Here is a 6,786-nt window from a genome sequence, read left to right on the forward strand (position 1 = left end):
ACAACAGAACAGGGGAAGGTCACGTGAATTTGTTTTTAGGGATCACCAAATTTTGATAATTACCACCAGAAAGAAAAGGAATCCGAGTCTCCTGTCACAATGGAAACTGGATTTTTCCTCTCTCCGATTATGGTTGTTCCTCTATATGGAAATGATGGAAACATGAACAAAAGTGGGTTGCTTGGAAATGAAGAACATCTTGGTTAAAGATTACCAGTAAGATGGAATTCAAATGGTTTCCCAAGGATAAAAAATTCAATTATCACCCATTGATTTTTTATGGACTAGCTTTTCCTATTGATGATGATGATAGTGTGCTAAAGCCACATGGGAAAGAAACAAAAAATTCCATCATAGCCATTCACATCAAATACATAATGTTTTGGAGTCATGGTTGTATCCCAAGCATTTCTCCATTATCCGAAGGTATGATGGATCGAGAAAGGGTGAACTAGCCATAAGGAAAATTGATGTATGCCAATTTGATGTCTATGGAAAATTGCTTGATGGTATAGATAATATTGGTGTGGGTGAATAGAACAACAATATGATCTGCTCCTAGAGGATTTTTCAATGAAATTTAGTCACACAACAGGAAAATGAAAGGGAGTTTTTTCCAACAATGAAATGAACATATGCCTTTCACTTGATTTCTCATTTCTAGAAAAAGAAACAAAAGATGATAGTTCACCTGAGGGTCATCAAACTTGTATGATTATTTGTGCAATTGGAGCAATGAGAGAGCTTGAAATTTTCCTGTTGACAAATCTGAACATCCTTGTGGATATTTCCATGATTGGTCATTTTTTCCTTGGTTTAAGAAGGATAAAAACTTATGTTGATGATATTCAAAATAAGTATGAAGTAGTACACATACAATCCCTTTAGGAAAACAACGTGGCAAGAAGCAGTGTTGACCATGTGCTCTTATCACTACACTGGGATGAAGCTGAGTGGAGCATATGGAGGACCACAACAATGTTGGTTCAAAGCCTCACATGCCTCAGCGATAATTAAAGATACAATGCTTTCAATGAAGCCACAACCAGTCATCGAAGACACTAATTTATGATTTTTGTGGTAGATTTCACTCTTGCCTACCAAGTGAGTTCTTGTAACAGTATGGAGCTTGTCCAAACCCTAGCGGTGGATACATTTTCTGTGTTCTCTCTAAGGTGAGATCTGCTCTATTGAAATTGACAATCCCAAATCCTATATTTGAGTATGAGTTGTGTGTTGCTAAAGGGCTACCAAGATTGTTTGATAAGGTAGGTTCCGCAAATGAGAATTAATGGTGGAATGCATCATTCCAATACTCTTAGTTTCAGTCTTCACATCAGATTGTCAAAAGAATAGGTATGAACAATAGAATTGGTGGCAAGAATTACTTGCCAAAGATAAGCCTACAAATTATACTTGGCCGTCCAATCTGGCTTCAGACCCTCAGAGTAGATCTGTACCAGAAAGGATTATATCAGCAATTATTTTTCTTATGCGGAAAAGGTTCAAAGCTAGCAAGAGAATTGCAATATTTTTTATGGTGGAGTAACCACTATAGAAACCATGTTCAAAGATACATAGAATAAACATGCAACAATCATCACTAGAGTAGATTTGCACCTAATGGTGTCCAGATACCCAGATTTTGGCTCAGCCTGGTAGTCATAGAGTCTCCAGATTAAAAGCACTCAGAGCTCAATGTGGCCTTGTTTGCTATAGTGATCAAGCATAGAGGGTGAGGGAATTTCCTTTGATAAAGTGTTGAGAATTTTGTGATTGGTGGATATTGAAGTCATTTTCATGGGTCAACAATAGATCTTGAGGTTCTCATGAACTCCCTAAGGGAGAACATGTCCATTGGTTATTGAATCAGGCACTACTAATAAAAGTGGAATAAAGTTAATAACCCTTCCTTGAATGTGTCTAGTCTCTCTCCAACAAAATGTTCATTACAATGTTGTGTTTTAGTAGGATTATACAAACAATTTCTTGGTAAATAACCTCAACTAATCTAGAAAGCTATTCCAATGCCTTAACACTAAAAGTTAATACTACTAGTAAGCTATAACAAGTTAAAACTACTAGTAGATGTAAGTTAAAACTATTCCACTGAGCAAAATATCATACAAATTTACTGCATTCTTAAGAATTATGAAACTATTAGCAAAGAAGACACTCTATATCAGCCCCTGCCTTCTGGTTCTAGCACTCATATCAATTGTGAGCTTTGTGATCAGATCATCCCTATGGTAGAACCAAACTCTGCCCAAGAAGAGAATGATAGTAAGTGTGATAAATTTGTAAAGCTAAAGATAGACAGATCAACCACCTTAATCAAGCTGAAGAAAACAACGGTTATGTTTCTCAGTCCAAAATATTTCCAGGATCTGAAGGAGTGGACTACTTTGTATATGATAATATTTTCAATAGTACAACCTTCCCAAAGCTCATAACACAACATTTATATTTTGTGTTGACTACATTTAGCTGACAACCCCTACGAACAATGGAAGTAGAAGGTGATTCTTTGAACATTGATGCAATGAACATCTTGGATTATGATGGAGACCTTTATGGGAAGATGGTTATATACCCCCTTGAAGTTCTTTCTATTTTTGATATAATTTTGATGGATGTTGGTGTTCGCCTTAAACCTTTATGGGAGAAGCACATATAGGTAGGCAGACTGCAATCCTCTCAAGTTTCATGTGTCAAGTCTATATTTCATTTTCAGCTTATGGTTTCATTTGCATGGTTCTTTCAAATTGACCTCCCTATAAAATTGTATAAAATATTTATTTTTATTTACATAACTACTTTTGTATTCAGGCAAGAATATTCAAACTCAAAGATACAGTTAATATGCGAGATTTGAATCCCTCAGATAGGCTTTGGTGACTAGTGCAATTTTTTTCTATGATATCTAATCTCCTTAGCCATTTTGTTCAATGCCCCTTTTTGGTAGAAAATAAGCCTGGGTTGTGTTGGCCTTGAAATCTAGATATTGAGAAAATTATTTCAGTGAAAGGGATGATTATACATTGTAGCTCAATAATTGCAGAAATCAAAGAGGCATTTTTCAGATGCCTTGTTTGTGGCTATGCTCCACCACCAGTGCCCATTGATAGAAGTATTCATTTGCTTGAGTGCAACTATAATTTTGTTCTGTAGTTATAGGTTTTTACTGTAGCCTCTGTTTCTTCATAATTTTATAGTTGCTTGCATAAAATAGAGTTTATACTGAATGGAAAATAATTCAATTTTAGAGTGATGCATCAATGTTCATGATTTATTCATGCCATTGGAAGCAGTTCTCAAGCTCTCTTAGTGAATACTACTCATTTTCTATGAACATGATTGTGTTTCAAAAGAGGTTCAAAAATGTATTTGGAAACTCATGTTTTTGCTCATAACATAACTACCAGATCGGATTGACGAACCTAATCGACGTGGAAGGCTAGAATGTGCCACTATGAACTTCATGACTCTGGCTCATAACAGATCTAGGTAATTGTCAATATAGTCGAGTTAAATAGTAATCTAGTTCTTGAATTTGCATTATTACAACGTTCTCGTTCTCATTTATTTTGGGGTCAGGTTTGTTGACAAACATATCATAAGGCTGCAAGAAATCCCCAATTCCATTCCAAAGGGGGAAACCCCATATATAGTGAACTTGTTAATGCATGAAAAGCTAGTGGATGATGCCAAACTTGGTGATAGAGTTGAGGTAGAGAGTGATTTCCGGAAATTGTTTTTTGTAGAAAAAATATTGTTGTGAAAGGAGTTTTGATCATGACTTGTGAATATTTTGCAAGTAACTGGAATCTTCAGGGCCATGAGTGTTAGATTAGGACCAAACTAGAGGACAATAAAATCCTCTTTTAAGGTATAATCCTATCCCAAAGTTGTTTTGCATGTGCTTGGATATTTGTTCTTCTTACTATGCATTATAAACTAAAGTTATAAATGTTGTTTGTTTGCAAACTTACATTGATTGCCTTCACTTAAATAAGGAAGACTAGACATGACTACAAGATGAAGATCCAATAGAGTGTGATGCCACTAATGACAACTTTACTTCTTTTCAAGAAGGCGATATTTCAGCTACTTGGTATGAAGCCAAGGTATAAATTTAGTCTCATCTTCACCTTTTCACCATACTAATACATTTACTGAATTCATTAACATGTATTTTTGATTTTTAGGTTGAGAAGTTGAAAGAGCTATCATGGCAGCCTGATATCTACGAGAAGTTAACCAGGTTGTTAGCTCTTTATCTCTTTCATTTCTAGTAATTTCTTGTACCTGTATTTTGATCCAACCCTTGAAGTTATTATTGTTGTTGGAAACAACTTTTTGGGGGAATGCCAGTAAAGTTAGCCACAGGTGTCACTTTCCGTGGTGACATCAACATTTTTCTTGTTGAGGACCCAAGTACGAGTAAGTCTCAACTACTTCAGTATGTACATAAGTTGGCTCCTTGAGGTATTTATATAAGTGGTTGAGGAATCTCTGTAGTTGGCTTGACTACTTATGTGTCAAAGGATCTTGAAGCTGGTGAAACTGTATGTTTAATGACTCTGATGTTGCATCATTGAATCTTTTAATGAGCAACAATGGAATTGTCACATCCATTGAAATGTTGGATTATTGATTAGTTTTTGAATTTAATAGGTATTGGAAAGTGGAGCACTAGTATTGAGTGACAGAGGAATTTGTTACATAAATGAGTTTGACAAGATGTCATATAATTCTCGAAGCATGCTACATGAGGTGGGATTTCCCTCTTCAAATTAGTTCACAAAATATTATGCATTTGGTGGTTTTCTCTTGATCAAGCTTACCCACATTCTATTGTATTTCCTACACTTTTTTGTCATTTCTTAATGTGGTATGCTATTTGAGGCAGGTGATGGAACAACAGACCATGTCAGTTGCCAAGGTTGGGATCATAGAAACCCTTAATGCTGGAACATCTGTGTTAGCATGTGTGAACCCTAGTGGTTCACACTACAATCAAAGATTTTCAGTCATTGACAATATCCAACTTCCTCCAACATTTCTCTCTAGGTAAAGTTTAGTCATTTTTGTGGGCATGGTATGAGTCCTTACGAGGTTTTCTTACTTTTCAAATCCACAAAATTAATGGTTTACACCTGTAGGTTTGATCTAATTTACTTGGTTCTTAATAAAGCTAATGAGAAAACTGATCAGCGCTTTGCAAGGAATCTTGTTGCATTGCATTATGAAGAGACTGAGGTATGGAATTATGTCTACTGCTTGGGATGGCTTCATATGATACTTGGAGGACATTATTCCAGTTTACATGACTGAAATTACATCATTTCTCGTTACAGGACCTAAGAGTGGACACATTCGATGTATCAACCCTAACTTCATTATATATCAATCATACAATACAACACAGACATCCCAAGATATTTGATGAGGCTACAGAGGATCTTACCCATGGTTATGTTGAAATGCGCTAGAGGATCTTACCTATCAGCTTTATTCTTCTACAACACCATGGGCTTGTGAAGCATGTCTCTATTCTTAGTTACTTCAAGGTTTTCTAGTAAGTGTATGTTCACTTGACTACAATTGTCCTTGGGAAAATAACTTTATTAGACTCCAAACCAATTAAATTGCACAACTACGCTAATATAATTTTGGAATTTTTTTAATTTCTACTACATGTCTCTATTTAAATTCACTTTATTGGTGGAATTCTCATTTTGTTGTCTGATATAAATCTGATTCTTGATAATGAAGCTCTTTGCACAGGCCCAATATTTTTCAAATAGCTAATGGCTGCCACCAAAGAGCTAATAGTTCCTTGTGGCTGGAAATACTATTGGTGGGAAGGGATGTTTATGATCCATCTTATGCCCAATCATTATGGGATCCATAAAACAAATGTTCACCACAACCATAATGATTTTTTTACCCAGAAAATTCAAGTGGGCTTGACAGGATATTGCATTTCAATGCCATTGTTTATAATCTTCTTCAAGTTGTAAGCTATGATAGACTGAAATGAAAGAGATTAATTTCACAAGGCAGATATTTTTTCTGTATTATAGCTAAAACAAGAGTGAAGTTGCAAGAAATGAAAAAATCCCTTTATACAGTCTAACATGAATTTCTCTATTACGAATAAGAGTCTTGAACCTGGATATGGACAGAAGTTTTCTACAGGCTATAGTGATTACAATTTCAATGTTTCTCCATAAATCATTAGACTTGGAAGGCCTCTCTCTCCTTTGTCAAGGATTAGAGTTGGAAAACCTTCCTCTCCACTCTCTAGGTTAAGAGGTGGAAGGGTTGCCTCTCCACCAAGAGTTGTAATTGGAAGGGATCCTTCTCTATTAAGTGTTGTTAGCAGGAGTGCTCCTCTGGCATCATTGAGGATTGGAGTTGGAAGGACTCCTTCTCCATCAAGGATTGTTGGAAGCTTGAATGACAAGAATGCGGAGAAGGATAATGGGTGGGAAAGGCCTTGGGTTGGAAAGGTGATGGAGATCGCCTCAGGCAACTTGACACTGCTAATATGAGTGTGGCATATGGTTCAAGGAATGGCTATGATTGGAGGCATCAACTAATGCATGGTGCTCTAATTGATGCATATGGAAATTACAGGGATAGAGATCTCTGAATGGACTACTTTCACTTGTACAACCACCTCAGGAAATTGATATAATACGCATTAGAATGGTGTCTAGAAACTGGCAAAATTCTGAGGAAGAAGAATACTTGTGGGAAGATTTGAGCCCAAGATTG

General features: G+C 36.0%; 1 pseudogene; it reads left to right on the forward strand.

Moving 5' to 3' along the window:
- The first annotated feature begins 2,506 nt into the window (after positions 1 to 2,506).
- LOC149203747 (DNA replication licensing factor MCM4-like) lies at positions 2,507 to 5,495 on the forward strand (annotated as a pseudogene).
- Positions 5,496 to 6,786: the final 1,291 nt, after the last annotated feature.

This window comes from Pinus tabuliformis, chromosome 2_1, assembly GCF_031772625.1.
Source record: "Pinus tabuliformis cultivar Carrire ecotype Pingquan chromosome 2_1, CPIR1, whole genome shotgun sequence".
Classification (NCBI taxonomy): Eukaryota; Viridiplantae; Streptophyta; class Pinopsida; order Pinales; family Pinaceae; genus Pinus; species Pinus tabuliformis.